The sequence below is a fragment of the Cherax quadricarinatus genome, chromosome 3, assembly GCF_038502225.1.
Source record: "Cherax quadricarinatus isolate ZL_2023a chromosome 3, ASM3850222v1, whole genome shotgun sequence".
NCBI classification, from domain to species: Eukaryota; Metazoa; Arthropoda; class Malacostraca; order Decapoda; family Parastacidae; genus Cherax; species Cherax quadricarinatus.
The window spans coordinates 6,955,343-6,980,803 of record NC_091294.1 but is presented as its reverse complement, the minus strand read 5'-3'; the positions used below and the strand labels follow the sequence as shown (position 1 = coordinate 6,980,803).

The 25,461-nt window shown below is 49.2% G+C and overlaps 1 protein-coding gene across 1 annotated transcript in view; it reads right to left on the bottom strand.

Annotated features, from left to right (window-relative positions):
* LOC128706660 (uncharacterized) overlaps positions 1-4,996 on the bottom strand; it is a 297,744-nt gene extending 292,748 nt beyond the window's left edge. Inside the window, exon 1 of the mRNA XM_070093526.1 lies at positions 4,364-4,996. The gene's annotated coding sequence lies outside the window, so the exon portion shown is untranslated. The remainder of the gene's footprint in view (positions 1-4,363) is intronic.
* Between the last annotated feature and the right edge of the window lie 20,465 nt (positions 4,997-25,461).

The following is a 25,461-nucleotide window of genomic DNA, read 5'->3' as shown; positions in this document are numbered from 1 at the left end:
TCAAAATATTCCCTCCATCTTCCCAATACCTCTAACTCTCCATTTAATAACTCTCCTCTCCTATTTTTAACTGACAAATTCATTTGTTCTCTAGGCTTTCTTAACTTGTTAATCTCACTCCAAAACTTTTTCTTATTTTCAACAAAATTTGTTGATAACATCTCACCCACTCTCTCATTTGCTCTCTTTTTACATTGCTTCACCACTCTCTTAACCTCTCTCTTTTTCTCCATATACTCTTCCCTCCTTGCATCACTTCTACTTTGTAAAAACTTCTTATATGCTAACTTTTTCTCCCTTACTACTCTCTTTACATCATCATTCCACCAATCGCTCCTCTTCCCTCCCGCACCCACTTTCCTGTAACCACAAACTTCTGCTGAACACTCTAACACTACATTTTTAAACCTACCCCATACCTCTTCGACCCCATTGCCTATGCTCTCATTAGCCCATCTATCCTCCAATAGCTGTTTATATCCTACCCTAACTGCCTCCTCTTTTAGTTTATAAACCTTCACCTCTCTCTTCCCTGATACTTCTATTCTCCTTGTATCCCATCTACCTTTTACTCTCAGTGTAGCTACAACTAGAAAGTGATCTGATATATGTGGCCCCTCTATAAACATGTACATCCTGAAGTCTACTCAACAGTCTTTTATCTACCAACACATAATCCAACAAACTACTGTCATTTCGCCCTACATCATATCTTGTATACTTATTTATCCTCTTTTTCTTAAAATATGTATTACCTATAACTAAACCCCTTTCTATACAAAGTTCAATCAAAGGGCTCCCATTATCATTATCTGATAAGAAATGTCACCATATCAAAAACAATATACTCAGATCACAACATAATTGAGGTTCAGACATGTATGCGTGGAGCCCCAGACCGACAAAATGAGACTAGTCACGAGGGAGCATTCACCAAATTCAACTTCAATAACAAAAACATAAAGTGGGACCAAGTAAACCAAGTCCTAACCGATATAAGTTGGGAAGATATACTAAGCAACACAGACCCAAACTTATGCCTAGAACAGATTAACTCGGTGGCACTCGATGTATGCACAAGGCTTATTCCTCTAAGAAAAAGGAGGAGTAGATGTAAAATAGAAAGAGACAGGCGCTCCCTTTACAGGCGACGGAAAAGAATAACAGAGCGGCTAAAAGAGGTCAATATATCTGAAATGCGCAGGGAGACACTGGTCAGAGAAATAGCAAGCATCGAACTTAAGCTAAAAGAATCCTTTAGGAGTCAGGAATCGCGGGAAGAACTAAAAGCCATAAATGAAATCGAAAGAAACCCAAAGTATTTCTTCTCCTATGCCAAATCAAAATCGAGAACAACGTCCAGTATTGGGCCCCTACTTAAACAAGATGGGTCCTACACAGATGACAGCAAGGAAATGAGTGAGCTACTCAAGTCCCAATATGACTCAGTTTTTAGCAAGCCGCTAACCAGACTGAGAGTCGAAGATCAAAATGAATTTTTTATGAGAGAGCCACAAAATTTGATTAACACAAGCCTATCCGATGTTATCCTGACGCCAAATGACTTCGAACAGGCGATAAATGACATGCCCATTCACTCTGCCCCAGGGCCAGACTCATGGAACTCTGTGTTCATCAAGAACTGCAAGAAGCCCCTATCACGAGCCTTTTCCATCCTATGGAGAGGGAGCATGGACACGGGGGTCGTCCCTCAGTTACTAAAAACAACAGACATAGCCCCACTCCACAAAGGGGGCAGTAAAGCAACAGCAAAGAACTACAGACCAATAGCACTAACATCCCATATCATAAAAATCTTTGAAAGGGTCCTAAGAAGCAAGATCACCACCCATCTAGAAACCCATCAGTTACACAACCCAGGGCAACATGGGTTTAGAACAGGTCGCTCCTGTCTGTCTCAACTACTGGATCACTACGACAAGGTCCTAAATGCACTAGAAGACAAAAAGAATGCAGATGTAATATATACAGACTTTGCAAAAGCCTTCGACAAGTGTGACCATGGCGTAATAGCGCACAAAATGCGCGCTAAAGGAATAACAGGAAAAGTCGGTCAATGGATCTATAATTTCCTCACTAACAGAACACAGAGAGTAGTCGTCAACAGAGTAAAGTCCGAGGCAGCTACGGTGAAAAGCTCTGTTCCACAAGGCACAGTACTAGCTCCCATCTTGTTCCTCATCCTCATATCCGACATAGACAAGGATGTCAGCCACAGCACCGTGTCTTCCTTTGCAGATGACACCCGAATCTGCATGACAGTGTCTTCCATTGCAGACACTGCAAGCTCCAGGCGGACATCAACCAAATCTTTCAGTGGGCTGCAGAAAACAATATGAAGTTCAACGATGAGAAATTTCAATTACTCAGATATGGTAAACATGAGGAAATTAAATCTTCATCAGAGTACAAAACAAATTCTGGCCACAAAATAGAGCGAAACACCAACGTCAAAGACCTGGGAGTGATTATGTCGGAGGATCTCACCTTCAAGGACCATAACATTGTATCAATCGCATCTGCTAGAAAAATGACAGGATGGATAATGAGAACCTTCAAAACTAGGGAGGCCAAGCCCATGATGACACTCTTCAGGTCACTTGTTCTATCTAGGCTGGAATATTGCTGCACTCTAACAGCACCTTTCAAGGCTGGTGAAATTGCCGACCTAGAAAATGTACAGAGAACTTTCACGGCGCGCATAACGGAGATAAAACACCTCAATTACTGGGAGCGCTTGAGGTTTCTAAACCTGTATTCCCTGGAACGCAGGAGGGAGAGATACATGATTATATACACCTGGAAAATCCTAGAGGGACTAGTACCGAACTTGCACACGAAAATCACTCACTACGAAAGCAAAAGACTTGGCAGACGATGCACCATCCCCCCAATGAAAAGCAGGGGTGTCACTAGCACGTTAAGAGACCATACAATAAGTGTCAGGGGCCCGAGACTGTTCAACTGCCTCCCAGCACACATAAGGGGGATTACCAACAGACCCCTGGCAGTCTTCAAGCTGGCACTGGACAAGCACCTAAAGTAAGTTCCTGATCAGCCGGGCTGTGGCTCGTACGTTGGTTTGCGTGCAGCCAGCAGCAACAGCCTGGTTGATCAGGCGCTGATCCACCAGGAGGCCTGGTCACAGACCGGGCCGCAGGGGCGTTGACCCCCTGAACTCTCTCCAGGTAAACTCCAGGTACCATTTACACCTGGCACCCCAAACTTACCTACCACACCCTCTCTAAAAGTTTCTCCTACTTTAGCATTCAGGTCCCCTACCACAATTACTCTCTCACTTGGTTCAAAGGCTCCTATACATTCACTTAACATCTCCCAAAATCTCTCTCTCTCCTCTGCATTCCTCTCTTCTCCAGGTGCATACACGCTTATTATGACCCACTTCTCGCATCCAACCTTTACTTTAATCCACATAATTCTTGAATTTACACATTCATATTCTCTTTTCTCCTTCCATAACTGATCATTCAACATTACTGCTACCCCTTCCTTTGCTCTAACTCTCTCAGATACTCCAGATTTAATCTCATTTATTTCCCCCCACTGAAACTCCCCTACCCCCTTCAGCTTTGTTTCGCTTAGGGCCAGGACATCCAACTTCTTTTCATTCATAACATCAGCAATCATCTGTTTCTTGTCATCCGCACTACATCCACGCACATTTAAGCATCCCAGTTTTATAAAGTTTTTCTTCTTCTCTTTTTTAGTAAATGTCTAAAGGAGAAGGGGTTACTAGCCCATTGCTCCCGGCATTTTAGTCGCCTCATACGACACGCATGGCTTACGAAGGAAAGATTCTTTTCCACTTCCCCATGGACAATAGAAGAAATAAAGAAGAACAAGAGCTATTTAGAAAAAGGAGAAAAACCTAGATGAATGTATATATATATGCATGTGCGTGTCTGTGAAGTGTGACCAAAGTGTAAATAGGAGTAGCAAGATATCCCTGTTATCTAGCGTGTTTATGAGACAGAAAAAGAAACCAGCAATCCTACCATCATGCAAAACAGTTACAGGTTTCTGTTTCACAGTCATCTGGCAGGACGGTAGTACTTCCCTGGGTGGTTGCTGTCTACCAACCTACTACCTAAAATATATATATACATATACATATATATACATATATATATATACATATACATATATATACATATATATATACATATACATATATATACATATATATATATACATATACATATATATACATACATATACATATATATACATATATATATATACATATACATATATATACATACATATATATACATATAGTGTATGTGTGTGACTATAGTTATGGTGGATGGTTGTAACTGACCTTCCTGTGTAGAGAGAGTCCCATGGTCACTCTCCTGGATCCTCGTCACCTGTCGCTCTTGTTTCCCTCATGAACAACGTCCATACATTGTCTTGCGACTGTGTCACTCTCATAAGCCTTATTTTCTTCGGTCAACTCTTACAAGGATTCATACATCTGGTTTCATTTAGAAAGCTTCCCATATTGATTCCTGGCGTGTCCACCCGGGCGCCACTCACTTCTCAAAGTCAGGTCAATATTGTTATTATCATTTCGGTCAGTATTTGGTAAAGTATATATGAACGAGGAATTCATTAGTACGCTTAAATGTTAATTGATATAGGCCTATATGGAATTACTAGTTGTTACATTACTTCATCAGCACTTCCAGTTTGTTATGTTCTAAATGTTCTGGACTGATATACACATATATGTATACAGAATTTATTTAGTATAAAAATCCGGGATCACGATCACTGTTTTTTCATCTCAGTTGAAATCCCACATCCGGCCCAGCATCTCCAGCCTCCCTCCTGACAGTGATCCACACCACAAAGATCCTCAGAGACGAGAATACCTGTGTGGTAGTTAGTTCAGTATAAGGACTGTCTGTTAATTGAGCAGTTGTGAGTGTACTAGTGATGTATTCTCACCTCTCGAGTTTCAACACTGACTGTCGACGTCACCACAACACTGGTGCTGCCAGCCGTGTTACCGCTGCTCGCAGCTCTACCCACGTTGTTGTACAACAATAATAATAACAATAATAATAATAATAATAATAATAATAATAATAATAATAATAATAATAATAATAATAATAATAATAATAATAATAATAATAATAATAATAATAATAATAATAATAATTTTATTTCTACAAGTACATGTACAAGGTATAAAGACCATAGTTGACATCAATGACTTACTACTATATAGGAAGCCGTTTGTTATGCAGAGCATTCAGGGCAAATTAGGTCAGTTTTGTCCCAGGATGCGACCCACACCAGTCAACTAACACCCAGGTACCCATTTTATACTGATAGGTGAACAGGGACAACAGGTTACTTAAGGAAACACGTCCAAATGTTAACAGCCGTACCGGGGATTCGATCCCCGGACCTGAGTGTGTGAGTTGAGAACGCTGGCGATCGAGCTACGGATCACCATAACATTCTATCAAGCAAAAGTTAATAATAATAGTAATAATTAAAATAATAATAATTATAGTAACATTAATTACAATAATAATTAAAATAATATTATTGTTATTATTAATATTATTATTATTATTATTGTTGTTGTTTTTATTGATCATATAATATTTAACACTTCCCACAATTAAAGAAAATCATAGTTGTTAGTGACTAACACAGTACTGGTGTTCTGGAGAACATCCAGAAGAACATAAGACTTGTAATAAGAACAAGATGTTTACTGGGAACTACAACAAAGACACTCGTAGAACTTAAGTGAGGAGGGGGGGAGGGGGCTCTCGTGGATCGAGTCATGGCTCACAGACAGGAAGCAGAGAGTGTCCATAAATGGGGTTAAATCCGAGTGGGGATCAGTAACAAGTGGCGTACCACAGGGATCAGTCTTGGGCCCGTTGTTGTTTATAATATATATCAATGATCTTGATGAAGGAATTGCTAGTGATATGAGCAAATTCGCCGATGACACGAAGATAGGTAGGATAATTGATTCAAACGTAGATGTTAGAGAACTTCAGGAGGATTTAGACAAACTCTACTCTTGGTCAGAAAAGTGGCAGATGCAGTTCAATGTTGATAAATGCAAGGTTCTGAAGCTCGGGAGTGTCTATAACCCTAGCACTTATAAGTTAAATAATGTAGAGCTTAGCCATACAGATTGCGAAAGGGACTTGGGGGTTATGGTAAGCAGCAACCTTAAACCAAGACAGCAATGCCTAAGCGTACGTAATAAGGCAAATAGATTACTGGGATTTATATCAAGAAGTGTAAGCAACAGAAGTCCAGAGGTCATACTGCAGCTTTATACATCATTAGTAAGGCCTCACCTAGATTATGCAGCTCAATTCTGGTCTCCATATTACAGAATGGACATAAATTCGTTAGAAAACATTCAGCGTAGGATGACTAAATTAATACATAGCATTAGAAATCTTCCTTATGAAGAAAGATTGAAGACTCTTAAGTTACATTCACTTGTTAGACGAAGAATGAGGGGAGACCTGATCGAAGTGTATAAGTGGAAGATAGGTATTAATAAAGGGGATATTAACAAGGTCTTGAGGATATCTCTCCAAGAGAGAACCCGCAGTAATGGATTTAAATTAGATAAGTTTAGATTTAGAAAGGACATAGGAAAGTATTGGTTTGGAAATAGGGTAGTTGATGAGTGGAACAGTCTACCTAGTTGGGTTATTGAGGCTAGGACTTTGGGTAGTTTCAAATTTAGGTTGGATAAGTACATGAGTGGGAGGGGTTGGATTTGAGTGGGACTTGCACATCGGAGCTTGTTTCTTGGGTGGCATTGAAAATTGGGTTGGGCAAATGTTTTGTTAGTGGGATGAATTGTAAAGGACCTGCCTAGTATGGGCCAACAGGCCTGCTGCAGTGTTCCTCCTTTCTTATGTTCTTATGTTCTTAAAACTGTGACTGGCTTGTATTAATGGATTTCATTATGTTTCTAACCACGGTAGTGTGACTTACAGTGTTCCTTCCTCAAGTCTCGCAAATGTCAATTATGTTTGTGAATTGTTTTGTAAGATCATTTTCAGGTTTTTGTTTAATATGTTTATTATGCACCCCATACCCATCCTGTGGGTGGTAGTCACCCCATACCCATCATGTGGGTGGTAGTCACCCCATACCCATCCTGTGGGTGGTAGTCACCCCATACCCATCCTGTGGGTGGTAGTCACCCCATACCCATCCTGTGGGTGGTAGTCACCCCATACCCATCCTGTGGGTGGTAGTCACCCCATACCCATCCTGTGGGTGGTAGTCACCCCATACCCATCCTGTGGGTGGTAGTCACCCCATACCCATCCTGTGGGTGGTAGTCACCTCATACCCATCCTGTGGGTGGTAGTCACCTCATACCCATCCTGTGGGTGGTAGTCACCCCATACCTATCCTGTGGGTGGTAGTCACCCCATACCTATCCTGTGGGTGGTAGTCACCTCATACCCATCCTGTGGGTGGTAGTCACCCCATACCTATCCTGTGGGTGGTAGTCACCCCATACCTATCCTGTGGGTGGTAGTCACCTCATACCCATCCTGTGGGTGGTAGTCACCCCATACCTATCCTGTGGGTGGTAGTCACCCCATACCCATCCTGTGGGTGGTAGTCACCTCATACCCATCCTGTGGGTGGTAGTCACCCCATACCTATCCCGTGGGTGGTAGTCACCCCATACCTATCCCGTGGGTGGTAGTCACCCCATACCCATCCTGTGGGTGGTAGTCACCTCATACCTATCCTGTGGGTGGTAGTCACCCCATACCTATCCTGTGGGTGGTAGTCACCTCATACCCATCCTGTGGGTGGTAGTCACCACATACCTATCCTGTGGGTGGTAGTCACCCCATACCTATCCCGTGGGTGGTAGTCACCCCATACCCATCCTGTGGGTGGTAGTCACCTCATACCTATCCTGTGGGTGGTAGTCACCCCATACCTATCCTGTTGGTGGTAGTCACCCCATACCTATCCTGTGGGTGGTAGTCACCCCATACCTATCCTGTGGGTGGTAGTCACCCCATACCCATCCTGTGGGTGGTAGTCACCCCATACCCATCCTGTAGGTGGTAGTCACCCCATACCTATACTGTGGGTGGTAGTCACCCCATACCTATACTGTGGGTGGTAGTCATCCCATACCCATCCTGTGGGTGGTAGTCACCCCATACCCATCCTGTGGGTGGTAGTCACCCCATACCCATCCTGTGGGTGGTAGTCACCCCATACCCATCCTGTGGGTGGAAGTCACCCCATACCTACCCTGTGGGTGGTAGTCACCCCATACCCATCCTGTGGGTGGTAGTCACCCAATACCTATCCTGTGGGTGGTAGTCACCCCACACCCATCCTGTGGGTGGTAGTCACCCCACACCCATCCTGTGGGTGGTGGTAACCCCATACCTATCCTGTGGGTGATAGTCACCCCATACCCATCCTGTGGGTGGTAGTCACCCCATACCCATCCTGTGGGTGGTAGTCACCCCATACCCATCCTGAGGGTGGTAGTCACCCCATACCCATCCTGTGGGTGGTAGTCACCCCATACCCATCGTGTGGGTGGTAGTCTCCCTATACCCATCCTGTGGGTGGTAGTCACCCCATACCTATCCTGTGGGTGGTAGTCACCCCATACCCATCCTGTGGGTGGTAGTCACCTCATACCCATCCTGTGGGTGGCAGTCCTCCATATCCATCCTGTGGGTGGTAGTCACCCCGTACCCATCCTGTGGGTGGTAGTCACCCCATACCTATCCTGTGGGTGGTAGTCACCCCATATCTATCCTGTGGGTGGTAGTCACCCCATACCCATCCTGTGGGTGGTAGTCATCCCATACCCATCCTGTGGGTGGTAGTCACCCCGTACCCATCCTGTGGGTGGTAGTCACCCCATACCCATCCTGTGGGTGGTAGTCACCCCATACCTATCCTGTGGGTGGTAGTCACCCCATACCCATCCTGTGGGTGGTAGTCACCCCGTACCCATCCTGTGGGTGGTAGTCACCCCATACCCATCCTGTGGGTGGTAGTCACCCCATACCCATCCTGTGGGTGGTAGTCACCTCATACCCATCCTGTGGGTGGTAGTCACCCCATATCCATCCTGTGAGTGGTAGTCTCCCCATACCCATCCTGTGGGTGGTAGTCACCCCATACTCATCCTGTAGGTGGTAGCCATCCCATATCCATCCTGTGGGTGGTAGTCACCTCGTACCCATCTTGTGGGTGGTAGTCACCCCATATCCATCCTGTGAGTGGTAGTCACCCCATACTCATCCTGTGGGTGGTAGTCACCCCATACCCATCCTGTGGGTGGTAGTCACCCCATACCCATCCTGTGGGTGGTAGTCACCCCATACTCATCCTGTGGGTGGTAGTCACCCCATACCCATCCTGTGGGTGGTAGTCACCCCATACTCATCCTGTAGGTGGTAGCCACCCCACATCCATCCTGTGGGTGGTAGTTACCTCATACCCATCCTGTGGGTGGTAGTCACCCCATACCCATCCTGTGAGTGGTAGTCACCCCATACCCATCCTGTGGGTGGTAGTCACCCCATATCCATCCTGTGGGTGGAAGTCACCCCATACCCATCCTGTGGGTGGTAGTCACCCCATACTCATCCTGTAGGTGGTAGCCACCCCATATCCATCCTGTGGGTGGTAGTCACCTCATACCCATCCTGTGGGTGGTAGTTACCCCATACCCATCCTGTGAATGGTAGTCACCCCATACCCATCCTGTGGGTGGTAGTCACCTCATACCTATCCTGTGGGTGGTAGTCACCCCATACCCATCCTGTGAATGGTAGTCACCCCATACCCATCCTGTGGGTGGTAGTCACCCCATACCCATCCTGTGGGTGGTAGTCACCCCATTCTCATCCTGTAGGTGGTAGCCACCCCATATCCATCCTGTGGGTGGTAGTCACCTCATACCCATCCTGTGGGTGGTAGTCACCTCATACCCATCCTGTGGGTGGTAGTCACCCCATATCCATCCTGTGAGTGTTAGTCACCCCATACCCATCCTGTGGGTGGTAGTCACCCTATACTCATCCTGTAGGTGGTAGTCATCCCATATCCATCCTGTGGGTGGTAGTCACCTCGTACCCATCCTGTGGGTGGTAGTCACCCCATATCCATCCTGTGAGTGGTAGTTACCCCATATCCATCCTGTCGGCGGTAGTCATCCCATATCCATCCTGTGGGTGGTAGTTACCCCATATCCATCCTGTCGGCGGTAGTCATCCCATATCCATCCTGTCGGTGGTAGTCACCTCATATCCATCCTGTGGGTGGTAGTCACCCCATATCCATCCTGTGGGTGGTAGTCACCCCATATCCATCCTGTGGGTGGTAGTCACCCCATACCCATCCTGTGGGTGGTAGTCACCTCATACCCATCCTGTGGGTGGTAGTCACCCCATATCCATCCTGTGAGTGTTAGTCACCCCATACCCATCCTGTGGGTGGTAGTCACCCCATACTCATCCTGTAGGTGGTAGTCATCCCATATCCATCCTGTGGGTGGTAGTCACCTCGTACCCATCCTGTGGGTGGTAGTCACCCCATATCCATCCTGTGAGTGGTAGTCACCCCATACTCATCCTGTGGGTGGTAGTCACCCCATACCCATCCTGTGGGTGGTAGTCACCCCATACCTATCCTGTGGGTGGTAGTCACCCCATACTCATCCTGTGGGTGGTAGTCACCCCATACCCATCCTGTGGGTGGTAGTCACCCCATACTCATCCTGTAGGTGGTAGCCACCCCATATCCATCCTGTGGGTGGTAGTCACCTCATACCCATCCTGTGGGTGGTAGTCACCCCATACCCATCCTGTGGGTGGTAGTCACCCCATACCCATCGTGTGGGTGGTAGTCTCCCTATACCCATCCTGTGGGTGGTAGTCACCCCACACCTATCCTGTGGGTGGTAGTCACCCCATACCCATCCTGTGGGTGGTAGTCACCTCATACCCATCCTGTGGGTGGCAGTCACTCCATATCCATCCTGTGGGTGGTAGTCACCCCGTACCCATCCTGTGGGTGGTAGTCACCCCATACCTATCCTGTGGGTGGTAGTCACCCCATATCTATCCTGTGGGTGGTAGTCACCCCATACCCATCCTGTGGGTGGTAGTCATCCCATACCCATCCTGTGGGTGGTAGTCACCCCGTACCCATCCTGTGGGTGGTAGTCACCCCATACCCATCCTGTGGGTGGTAGTCACCCCATACCTATCCTGTGGGTGGTAGTCACCCCATACCCATCCTGTGGGTGGTAGTCACCCCGTACCCAACCTGTGGGTGGTAGTCACCCCATACCCATCCTGTGGGTGGTAGTCACCCCATACCCATCCTGTGGGTGGTAGTCACCCCATACCCATCCTGTGGGTGGTAGTCATCCCCTACCTATCTTGTGAGTGGTAGTCACCCCATACCCATTTTGTGGGTGGTAGTCACCCCATACTCATTTTGTGGGTGGTAGCCATCCCATATCCATCCTGTGGGTGGTAGTCACCTCGTACCCATCTTGTGGGTGGTAGTCACCCCATATCCATCCTGTGAGTGGTAGTCACCCCATACTCATCCTGTGGGTGGTAGTCACCCCATACCCATCCTGTGGGTTGTAGTCACCCCATACCCATCCTGTGGGTGGTAGTCACCCCATACTCATCCTGTGGGTGGTAGTCACCCCATACCCATCCTGTGGGTGGTAGTCACCCCATACTCATCCTGTAGGTGGTAGCCACCCCACATCCATCCTGTGGGTGGTAGTTACCTCATACCCATCCTGTGGGTGGTAGTCACCCCATACCCATCCTGTGAGTGGTAGTCACCCCATACCCATCCTGTGGGTGGTAGTCACCCCATATCCATCCTGTGGGTGGAAGTCACCCCATACCCATCCTGTGGGTGGTAGTCACCCAATACTCATCCTGTAGGTGGTAGCCACCCCATATCCATCCTGTGGGTGGTAGTCACCTCATACCCATCCTGTGGGTGGTAGTCACCCCATACCCATCCTGTGAATGGTAGTCACCCCATACCCATCCTGTGGGTGGTAGTCACCTCATACCCATCCTGTGGGTGGTAGTCACCCCATACCCATCCTGTGAATGGTAGTCACCCCATACCCATCCTGTGGGTGGTAGTCACCCCATACCCATCCTGTGGGTGGTAGTCACCCCATTCTCATCCTGTAGGTGGTAGCCACCCCATATCCATCCTGTGGGTGGTAGTCACCTCATACCCATCCTGTGGGTGGTAGTCACCTCATACCCATCCTGTGGGTGGTAGTCACCCCATATCCATCCTGTGAGTGTTAGTCACCCCATACCCATCCTGTGGGTGGTAGTCACCCCATACTCATCCTGTAGGTGGTAGTCATCCCATATCCATCCTGTGGGTGGTAGTCACCTCGTACCCATCCTGTGGGTGGTAGTCACCCCATATCCATCCTGTGAGTGGTAGTTACCCCATATCCATCCTGTCGGCGGTAGTCATCCCATATCCATCCTGTGGGTGGTAGTTACCCCATATCCATCCTGTCGGCGGTAGTCATCCCATATCCATCCTGTCGGTGGTAGTCACCTCATATCCATCCTGTGGGTGGTAGTCACCCCATATCCATCCTGTGGGTGGTAGTCACCCCATATCCATCCTGTGGGTGGTAGTCACCCCATACCCATCCTGTGGGTGGTAGTCACCTCATACCCATCCTGTGGGTGGTAGTCACCCCATATCCATCCTGTGAGTGTTAGTCACCCCATACCCATCCTGTGGGTGGTAGTCACCCCATACTCATCCTGTAGGTGGTAGTCATCCCATATCCATCCTGTGGGTGGTAGTCACCTCGTACCCATCCTGTGGGTGGTAGTCACCCCATATCCATCCTGTGAGTGGTAGTCACCCCATACTCATCCTGTGGGTGGTAGTCACCCCATACCCATCCTGTGGGTGGTAGTCACCCCATACCCATCCTGTGGGTGGTAATCACCCCATACTCATCCTGTGGGTGGTAGTCACCCCATACCCATCCTGAGGGTGGTAGTCACCCCATACTCATCCTGTAGGTGGTAGCCACCCCATATCCATCCTGTGGGTGGTAGTCACCTCATACCCATCCTGTGGGTGGTAGTCACCCCATACCCATCCTGTGAATGGTAGTCACCCCATACCCATCCTGTGGGTGGTAGTCACCCCATACCCATCCTGTGGGTGGTAGTCACCCCATACCCATCCTGTGGGTGGTAGTCACCCCATTCTCATCCTGTAGGTGGTAGCCACCCCATATCCATCCTGTGGGTGGTAGTCACCTCATACCCATCCTGTGGGTGGTAGTCACCCCATATCCATCCTGTGAGTGGTAGTCACCCCATTCCCATCCTGTGGGTGGTAGTCATCTCATACCCATCCTGTGGGTGGTAGTCACCCCATACCCATCCTGTGGGTGGTAGTCACCCCATACCCATCCTGTGGGTGGTAGTCACCCCATACCCATCCTGTGGGTGGTAGTCACCTCATACCCATCCTGTGGGTGGTAGTCACCCCATATCCATCCTGTGGGTGGTAGTCACCCCATACCCATCCTGTGGGTGGTAGTCATCTCATACCCATCCTGTGGGTGGTAGTCACCCCATACCCATCCTGTGGGTGGTAGTCACCCCATACCCATCCTGTGGGTGGTAGTCACCCCATACCCATCCTGTGGGTGGTAGTCACCTCATACCCATCCTGTGGGTGGTAGTCACCCCATACCCATCCTGTGGGTGGTAGTCACCCCATACCCATCCTGTGGGTGGTAGTCACCCCATACCCATCCTGTAGTTGGTAGCCACCCCATATCCATCCTGTGGGTGGTAGTCACCTCATACCCATCCTGTGGGTGGTAGTCACCTCATACCCATCCTGTGGGTGGTAGTCACCCCATACCCATCCTGTGGGTGGTAGTCACCATATACCCATCCTGTGGGTGGTAGTCACCCCATACCCATCCTGTAGTTGGTAGCCACCCCATATCCATCCTGTGGGTGGTAGTGACCTCATACCCATCCTGTGGGTGGTAGTCACCCCATATCCATCCTGTGAGTGGTAGTCACCTCATACCCATCCTGTGGGTGGTAGTCACCCCATATCCATCCTGTGAGTGGTAGTCACCCCATTCCCATCCTGTGGGTGGTAGTCATCTCATACCCATCCTGTGGGTGGTAGTCACCCCATACCCATCCTGTGGGTGGTAGTCACCCCATACCCATCCCTGTGGGTGGTAGTCACCCCATACCCATCCTGTGGGTGGTAGTCACCTCATACCCATCCTGTGGGTGGTAGTCACCCCATATCCATCCTGTGGGTGGTAGTCACCCCATACCCATCCTGTGGGTGGTAGTCATCTCATACCCATCCTGTGGGTGGTAGTCACCCCATACCCATCCTGTGGGTGGTAGTCACCCCATACCCATCCTGTGGGTGGTAGTCACCCCATACCCATCCTGTGGGTGGTAGTCACCTCATACCCATCCTGTGGGTGGTAGTCACCCCATACCCATCCTGTGGGTGGTAGTCACCCCATACCCATCCTGTGGGTGGTAGTCACCCCATACCCATCCTGTAGTTGGTAGCCACCCCATATCCATCCTGTGGGTGGTAGTCACCTCATACCCATCCTGTGGGTGGTAGTCACCTCATACCCATCCTGTGGGTGGTAGTCACCCCATACCCATCCTGTGGGTGGTAGTCACCCCATACCCATCCTGTGGGTGGTAGTCACCCCATACCCATCCTGTAGTTGGTAGCCTCCCCATATCCATCCTGTGGGTGGTAGTGACCTCATACCCATCCTGTGGGTGGTAGTCACCCCATACCCATTCTGTGAGTGGTAGTCACCCCATATCCATCCTGTGGGTGGTAGTCACCCTATACCCATCCTGTGGGTGGTAGTCACCTCATACCCATCCTGTGGGTGGTAGTCACCCCATACCCATTCTGTGAGTGGTAGTCACCCCATATCCATCCTGTGGGTGGTAGTCACCCTATACCCATCCTGTGTGTGGTAGTCACCTCATACCCATCCAGTGGGTGGTAGTCACCTCATATCCATCCTGTGGGTAGTAGTCACCCCATACCCATCCTGTGGGTAGTGGTTACCCCATATCCATCCTGTGGGTAGTGGTTATCCCATATCCATCCTGTGGGTGGTAGTTACCCCATATCCATCCAGTGGGTGGTAGTTACCCCATTTCCATCCTGTGGGTGGTAGTTACCCCATATCCATCCTGTGGGTGGTATTTACCCCATATCCATCCTGTGGGTGGTAGTTACCCCATATCCATCCTGTGGGTGGTAGTTACCCCATATCCATCCTGTGGGTGGTAGTCACCCCATACTCATCCTGTGGGTGGTAGTCACCTCATACCCATCCTGTGGGTGATAGCTACCCATATCCATCCTGTGGGTGGTAGTCACCCCATATCCATCCTGTGGGTGGTAGTCACCTCATACCCATCCTGTGGGTGATAGCCACCCATATCCATCCTTTGGGTGGTAGTCACCCCATATCCATCCTGTGGGTGGTAGTTACCCCATATCCATCCTGTGGGTGGTAGACACCTCATACCCATCCTGTGGGTGATAGCCACCCATATCCATCCTGTGGGTGGTAGTCACCTCATATCCATCCTGTGGGTGGTAGTCACCCCATATCCATCCTGTGGGTGGTAGTTACCCCATATCCATCCTGTGGGTGGTAGTCACCTCATACCCATCCTGTGGGTGATAGCCACCCATATCCATCCTGTGGGTGGTAGTCACCCCATATCCATCCTGTGGGTGGTAGTTACCCCATATCCATCCTGTGAGTGGTAGTCACCCCATACCCATCCTGTGGGTGGTAGTCACCCCATACTCATCCTGTAGGTGGTAGCCATCCCATATCCATCCTGTGGGTGGTAGTCACCTCGTACCCATCCTGTGGGTGGTAGTCACCCCATATCCATCCTGTGAGTGGTAGTCACCCCATACTCATCCTGTGGGTGGTAGTCACCCCATACACATCCTGTGGGTGGTAGTCACCCCATACCCATCCTGTGGGTGGTAGTCACCCCATACTCATCCTGTGGGTGGTAGTCACCCCATACCCATCCTGTGGGTGGTAGTCACCCCATACTCATCCTGTAGGTGGTAGCCACCCCAAATCCATCCTGTGGGTGGTAGTTACCTCATACCCATCCTGTGGGTGGTAGTCACCCCATACCCATCCTGTGAGTGGTAGTCACCCCATACCCATCCTGTGGGTGGTAGTCACCCCATATCCATCCTGTGGGTGGAAGTCACCCCATACCCATCCTGTGGGTGGTAGTCACCCCAAACTCATCCTGTAGGTGGTAGCCACCCCATATCCATCCTGTGGGTGGTAGTCACCTCATACCCATCCTGTGGGTGGTAGTCACCCCATACCCATCCTGTGAATGGTAGTCACCCCATACCCATCCTGTGGGTGGTAGTCACCTCATACCCATCCTGTGGGTGGTAGTCACCCCATACCCATCCTGTGAATGGTAGTCACCCCATACCCATCCTGTGGGTGGTAGTCACCCCATACCCATCCTGTGGGTGGTAGTCACCCCATTCTCATCCTGTAGGTGGTAGCCACCCCATATCCATCCTGTGGGTGGTAGTCACCTCATACCCATCCTGTGGGTGGTAGTCACCCCATACCCATCCTGTGAGTGGTAGTCACCCCATACCCATCCTGTGGGTGGTAGTCATCTCATACCCACCCTGTGGGTGGTAGTCACCCCATACCCATCCTGTGGGTGGTAGTCACCCCATACCCATCCTGTGGGTGGTAGTCACCCCATACCCATCCTGTGGGTGGTAGTCACCTCATACCCATCCTGTGGGTGGTAGTCACCTCATACCCATCCTGTGGGTGGTAGTCACCCCATACCCATCCTGTGGGTGGTAGTCACCTCATACACATCCTGTGGGTGATAGCCACCCATATCCATCCTGTGGGTGGTAGTCACCCCATATCCATCCTGTGGGTGGTAGTTACCCCATATCCATCCTGTCGGCGGTAGTCATCCCATATCCATCCTGTCGGTGGTAGTCACCTCATATCCATCCTGTGGGTGGTAGTCACCCCATATCCATCCTGTGGGTGGTAGTCACCCCATATCCATCCTGTGGGTGGTAGTCACCCCATACCCATCCTGTGGGTGGTAGTCACCTCATACCCATCCTGTGGGTGGTAGTCACCCCATATCCATCCTGTGAGTGTTAGTCACCCCATACCCATCCTGTGGGTGGTAGTCACCCCATACTCATCCTGTAGGTGGTAGTCATCCCATATCCATCCTGTGGGTGGTAGTCACCTCGTACCCATCCTGTGGGTGGTAGTCACCCCATATCCATCCTGTGAGTGGTAGTCACCCCATACTCATCCTGTGGGTGGTAGTCACCCCATACCCATCCTGTGGGTGGTAGTCACCCCATACCCATCCTGTGGGTGGTAGTCACCCCATACTCATCCTGTGGGTGGTAGTCACCCCATACCCATCCTGTGGGTGGTAGTCACCCCATACTCATCCTGTAGGTGGTAGCCACCCCATATCCATCCTGTGGGTGGTAGTCACCGCATACCCATCCTGTGGGTGGTAGTCATCTCATACCCATCCTGTGGGTGGTAGTCACCCCATACCCATCCTGTGGGTGGTAGTCACCCCATACCCATCCTGTGGGTGGTAGTCACCCCATACCCATCCTGTGGGTGGTAGTCACCTCATACCCATCCTGTGGGTGGTAGTCACCCCATACCCATCCTGTGGGTGGTAGTCACCTCATACCCATCCTGTGGGTGGTAGTCACCCCATACCCATCCTGTGGGTGGTAGTCACCCCATACCCATCCTGTGGGTGGTAGTCACCCCATACCCATCCTGTAGTTGGTAGCCACCCCATATCCATCCTGTGGGTGGTAGTCACCTCATACCCATCCTGTGGGTGGTAGTCACCTCATACCCATCCTGTGGGTGGTAGTCACCCCATACCCATCCTGTGGGTGGTAGTCACCCCATACCCATCCTGTGGGTGGTAGTCACCCCATACCCATCCTGTAGTTGGTAGCCACCCCATATCCTTCCTGTGGGTGGTAGTGACCTCATACCCATCCTGTGGGTGGTAGTCACCCCATACCCATCCTGTGAGTGGTAGTCACCCCATATCCATCCTGTGGGTGGTAGTCACCCCATACCCATCCTGTGGGTGGTAGTCACCTCATACCCATACTGTGGGTGGTAGTCACCCCATACCCATTCTGTGAGTGGTAGTCACCCCATACCCATCCTGTGGGTGGTAGTCACCCTATACCCATCCTGTGGGTGGTAGTCACCTCATACCCATCCAGTGGGTGGTAGTCACCTCATATCCATCCTGTGGGTAGTAGTCACCCCATACCCCTCCTGTGGGTAGTGTTTACCCCATATCCATCCTGTGGGTAGTGGTTATCCCATATCCATCCTGTGGGTGGTAGTTACCCCAAATCCATCCTGTCGGTGGTAGTTACCCCATATCCATCCTGTGGGTGGTAGTTACCCCATATCCATCCTGTGGGTGGTAGTTACCCCATATCCATCCTGTGGGTGGTATTTACCCCATATCCATCCTGTGGGTGGTAGTTACCCCATATCCATCCTGTGGGTGATAGTTACCCCATATCCATCCTGTGGGTGGTAGTCACCCCATACTCATCCTGTGGGTGGTAGTCACCTCATACCCATCCTGTGGGTGATAGCTACCCATATCCATCCTGTGGGTGGTAGTCACCCCATATCCGTCCTGTGGGTGGTAGTCACCTCATACCCATCCTGTGGGTGATAGCCACCCATATCCATCCTTTGGGTGGTAGTCACCCCATATCCATCCTGTGGGTGGTAGTTACCCCATATCCATCCTGTGGGTGGTAAACACCTCATACCCATCCTGTGGGTGATAGCCACCCATATCCATCCTGTGGGTGGTAGTCACCTCATATCCATCCTGTGGGTGGTAGTCACCCCATATCCATCCTGTGGGTGGTAGTTACCCCATATCCATCCTGTGGGTGGTAGTCACCTCATACCCATCCTGTGGGTGATAGCCACCCATATCCATCCTGTGGGTGGTAGTCACCCCATACCCATCCTGTGGGTGGTAGCCATCCTGTGGGTGGTAGCCATCCTGTGGGTGATAGCCATCCTGTGGGTGATAGCCATCCTGTGGGTGATAGCCATCCTGTGGGTGATAGCCATCCTGTGGGTGATAGCCATCCTGTGGGTGGTAGTCGTCCCATACCCATCCTGTGGGTGGTAGTTACCCCATATCCATCCTGTGGGTGGTAGTCAAAAGATTACAGAGGTACATAATGGGTCCAGGGACTGGACCCCAAACTTTTGATAGCTGAACTAGTTACAAAGGCGATGAATTCGCAAGTTACAAAGGTAATGAACTCACAAGTTACAAAGGTAATGAATTCACAAGTTACAAAGGTAATGAATTCACAAGTTACAAAGGTAATGAACTCACAAGTTACAAAGGTAATGAATTCACAAGTTACAAAAGTAATGAACTCACAAGTTACAAAGGTAATGAATCATGTAAGTAAGTAAATTTACTTATTTACGTTTATACATGGCTACAATCATGAACAAATTATAGAGTAATGAGCAATTCACACGTTCACACCCGGTTACAACTATAATGAGTTATTAGTGCAAATATTAACACAACTAGGTGAGTACACACACACACACACACAAGACGGGATGTTCCAGAGATGGGACACAGACACAAGAGGTCACAATTGGAAGTTGAAGACTCAGATGAATCAAAGGGATGTTAGGAAGTATTTCTTCAGTCATAGAGTAGTCAGGCCGTGGAATTGCCTAGAAAGTGACGTAGTGGAGGCGGGAACCATACATAGTTTTAAGGCGAGGTATTATAGAGCTCATGGGGCAGGGAGAGAGAGGACCTAGTAGCAATCAGCGAAGAGGCGGGGCCAGGAGCTGTGACTCGACCCCTGCAACCACAAATAGGTGAGTACAAATAGGTGAGTACACACACACACAGTGAAGAGGCGGAACCAGGAGCTAGGACTCGACCCCTGCAACCTCAACTAGGTGAGTAAACACACACACTCACACGCACACACACACACACACACGCACACACACACACACACACACACACACACACACACACACACACACACACACACACACACACACAAACCTCACTCAAGGAAAAAGATCTTGGGGTGAGTATAACACCAGGCACATCTCCTGAAGCGCACATCAACCAAATAACTGCTGCAACATATGGGCACCTAGCAAACCTCAGAACAGCATTCCGACATCTTAATAAGGAATCATTCAGGACGCTGTACACCGTGTACGTTAGGCCCATATTGGAGTATGCGGCAACAGTTTGGAACCCCCACCTAGCCAAGCACGTGAAGAAACTAGAGAAAGTGCAAAGGTTTGCAACAAGACTAGTCCCAGAGCTAAGAGGTATGTCCTACGAGGAGAGGTTAAGGGAAATCAACCTGACGACACTGGAGGACAGGAGAGATAGGGGGGACATGATAACGACATACAAAATACTGAGAGGAATTGACAAGGTGGACAAAGACAGGATGTTCCAGAGATGGGACACAGTAACAAGGGGACACAGTTGGAAGCTGAAGACACAGATGAATCACAGGGATGTTAGGAAGTATTTCTTTAGCCACAGAGTAGTCAGTAAGTGGAATAGTTTGGGAAGCGATGTAGTGGAGGCAGGATCCATACATAGCTTTAAGCAGAGGTATGATAAAGCTCACGGCTCAGGGAGAGTGACCTAGTAGCGATCAGTGAAGAGGCGGGGCCAGGAGCTCGGACTCGACCCCCGCAACCTCAACTAGGTGAGTACAACTAGGTGAGTACACACACACACACACACACAGGCCTAGTGTCTAATCGACATGTACCTAAGACAAAATGGTAACTAACACACACACACACACACACATACTACATTTCCTTGGACTGCAAGAAGGCGTTAGACACAGTTCCACACAAGAGATTAGTGCAAAAACTGGAGGACCAAGCAGGGACAACAGGGAAGGCACTACATTGGATCAGGGAATACTTGTCAGGAAGACAGCAGCGAGTCATGGTACGTGGCGAGGTGTCAGCGTGGGCACCTGTTACCAGCGGGGTCCCACAGGGGTCAGTCCTAGGACCAGTGCTGTTTCTGGTATTTGTGAATGACATGAAGGAAGGAATAGACTCCGAAGTGTCCCTGTTTGCAGATGAAGTGAAGTTGATGAGAAGAATTCATTCGATCGAAGACCAGGCAGAACTACAAAGGGATCTGGACAGGCTGCAGACCTGGTACAGCAATTGGCTCCTGGAGTTCTTTCCCACCAAGTGCAAAGTCATGAAGATTGGGGAAGGGCAAAGAAGGCCGCATACGGAGTACAGTCTAGGGGGCCAGAGACTTCAAACCTCGCTCAAGGAAAAAGATCTTGGGGTGAGTATAACACCAGGCACATCTCCTGAAGCGCACATCAACCAAATAACTGCTGCAACATATGGGCGCCTAGCAAACCTCAGAACAGCATTCCGACATCTTAATAAGGAATCGTTCAGGACCCTGTACACCGTGTACGTTAGGCCCATATTGGATTATGCGGCACCAGTTTGGAACTCACACCTAGCCAAACACGTAAAGAAACTAGAGAAAGTGTAAAGGTTTGAAACAACACTAGTCCCAGAGGAGAGGTTAAGGGAAATCGACCTGACGACACTGGAGGACAGGAGAGATAGGGGGGACATGATAACGACATACAAAATACTGAGAGGAATTGACAAGGTGGACAAAGACAGGATGTCCCAGAGATGGGACACAGCAACAAGGGGACACAGTTGGAATTTGAAGACACAGATGAATCACAGAGATGTTAGGAAGTGTTTCTTCAGCCACAGAGTGGTCAGGAAGTGGAATAGTTTGGGAAGCGATGTAGTGGAGGCAGGATCCATACATAGCTTTAAGAAGAGGTATGATAAAGCTCACGGTTCAGGAAGAGTGATCTTGTAGCGACCAGTGAAGAGGCAGGGCCAGGAGCTAGGACTCGACCCCTGCAACCTCAACTAGGTGAGAACTAGGTGAGTATACACACACACACACACACACACACACACACACACACACACACACACACACACACACACACACACTGAGAGGAATTGACAAGGTGGACAGAGACATCATAATGTACCAGAGATGGGACACAGCAACAAGGGGACACAGTTGGAAACTGAAGACACGGATGAATCACAGGGATGTTAGGAAGTATTTCTTCGGTCATAGAGTAGTCAGGAAGTGGAATAGTTTGGGAAGCGATGTAGTGGAGGTAGGATCCATACATAGCTCTAAGCAGAGGTATGATAAAGCTCATGGTGCAGGGAGAGTGACCCAGTAGCTGCCAGTGAAGAAGCGGGGCCAGGAGCTGTGACTCGACCCCTGCAACCACAACTAGGTGAGTATAACTGAGTACACACATACACATACAAGAGCTCAGGGGTATGTCCTACGAAGAAAGGTTGAGGGTAATAGGACTGACGACATTGGAGGACAGGAGGGTCAAGGGAGACATTATAACGACATACAAAATACTGCGTGGAATAAATAAGGTGGACAGAGACAGGTTGTTCCAGAGAGGGGACACAGAAATAAGGGGTCACAATTGGAAGCTGAAGACTCAGACGAGTCAGAGGGATGTTAGGAAGTATTTCTTCAGTCATAGAGTCGTCAGGAAGTGGAATAGCCTTGTAAGTGATGTAGTGGAGGCAGGAACCATACATAGCTTTAGGACGAGGTATGACAAAGCTCAGGAAGCAGAGAGAGGACCTAGTAGCGATCAGTGAAAAGGCGGGACCAGGAGCTGAGTCTCAACCCCTGCAACCACAATTAGGTGAGTACACACACACATACACACACACACACACACACACACACACACACACACAAACACACACACACTCACACACACACACACACACACACACACACACACACACACACACACAGGTGGTAATGCTTTATTTACAGGGTACAAAGTCAAGGTATTTTTCCAGAATGGTCTGTAACATACCATTGTGGATAAAATACTTCGACATATCTTGAACTTTTCTGAGTGAGTTGTCTCTGAATGCATTAATTTTATCGCATTCCAGTACATAATGACGCAGGGTGTGACAATAGTCCATCTGACAAAGTTTACATTTCGTTTGGTCAGCATCTGGTGGTGGTGATTAGCTAAAAAAAATAAAAAATCATTCTCCTCCCTTTCTGAGGCTACATTCATGAGGCACACTCAATATTTCAGATATCTCATCACTAACAATAAAATGTTTTCCCATGTCCTCTAGAGTTTGTATGGATATGCCTGTCTCTAAAAGTTTAACTGTTGGGATACTCTTGTTTTTATTATAAGTATTATAATAATAATAATTATTAATGGTGGTATGAGTGTCCGCAGGTGAAAGCTTCACTGGACCTCACAACCCACAACAACAATGGCAGCCATCGAGAGCTCGGCTGGGAATGGTGGAGTGTGGACGTGTCTTCTGAAGGTTCCTCAGTTGTTTGTTGGTGGTGAAGGCCCAGTCTAGGCTCTGCTTCACCGTCTTTCTTTTCTTGTGTGCTTGTGTTGTCATTGTTTTCTCCATCAGGCGGTGTTGTGTGGCCCATTTAGGGGGGTTTGACTAAGATGTCGTTCACCCCCATAGGGGGGCCCCTTCCTGTCTCTACTCAGCTGACAACTGTTTCACTACCGTCGGACCAAAATATGGCTAGTGTGCCCCCTACTGGGATAAACAAATGGGCCCTTGAGGTTGATGACAGTGCCAGGCCCCTGTCTAGCCTAAAATGCCAAACCACCACTTGTCCAGACTATGCTCCTCCTCACATTACTCCAGATGTGATGGTGGTTCTTGTGCTTCCTAAGGATGACGGTACGCCCTTTACCAATGCACGGGACGTCACCAACGCCATCAGTGGATCTCCTTTCGGCAAGACTTGCATAGATGGGGGCGTCCAACAACTTGGTAGGGGTGCACCCCTAAAGCTCCGGCTCCATCGTAAGTCTTTTCTGGCTAGAAACTTGCCACTAAATGCCATTCATGTCCTGGGTAGGTGGAATGCTGTCTGCTGGAAGGTCTGCTCCTCAATCCTCGCCGCCGGTTGTTGTTACAGCAGAATTGGACCGATTTCTGCATCCCTCTCAGATGAGGAGATATATTCTGAATTGGTTCAGAGTGGGGGTGACGACTTAGGTTTGCAGGAGGTTTGGAGCCTCTCGAATCGTCTTACCCCATCTTGTATGGTTCGTGTATGTTTCTCGGGTGCTCTCCCAAAATTTGTGACTTTCGGCAATCTAAGGTTTCCTGTTCTTCCTTACACTTTTCCTTTACTCCGGTGTCAGAACTGTTTCCTCATTGGGCATGGAGAATTGTCTTGCCATGGAAAGGTAAAATGTGAGAACTGCAGCGGGTTTCACCCAGTCGTTAAAGACGGCATTACCTGTACCCGCCCAGCTTCATGCTACTTCTGTAAAGGGAACCACAAGGTTACCTCCCGGTCTTGCCCGGCATATCGCCAGGCTCTTGATTTGGCAAACTCAGCCAGGGCCCAGTCTCTTTCGCTCGATGAATGTAACTCCTGCTTGCATTCCGTAAAGCCAGTCACAGTCCATCAGCCCCTGCCTCCTTTGCCTCCAGTGCCCCCCACTAAGGGAGTCTCCCCAACACCAACACGGCCAGGGCACCTGTACTCCGCAGCTGTGAGGGCTAATATCCCTGTTACAAATCGGTTTGGGGCTCTTGCAGACCTCTCTCTCCCTTTAGAGGATTCCCCACCCCGGGGCAATATCAACTCAGGGTGTCCTCGGACTTGGCTTCCATTGCGGAAGTTATTGCACATGCCCCCCTCGTACACAAAGCAAGTCCTCCCGTCGAGGTGGTGCAGTTCCCAAATTGACTCAATGCTCAGTGCCCCACCCAGTTCAGGTGGACATCATACCCAACCCGGAGCCTCCCGTCTCACAGCCGACTCTCCCCACCAATTCTCCTCAACTGCAGCCTCGGCCTGTCTCCACTCCAGGACCCTTTATGTCTGAAGGTCCCGCTTTTTCACTCTCGCCTGCCTGGGCTTTATTCCTTTATCCTGTCCTCCTTCTGGTGGAGGAGGTGCTACATTCCTACCTCCAGGGCACCTCTTTTGTGACTGCTTGTCTTTCGGTTCTCCCTCGCCTTATTGGGCTGCTTAGTTCACACACGTGAATCTTTCTCACTCCTCTCTTTTT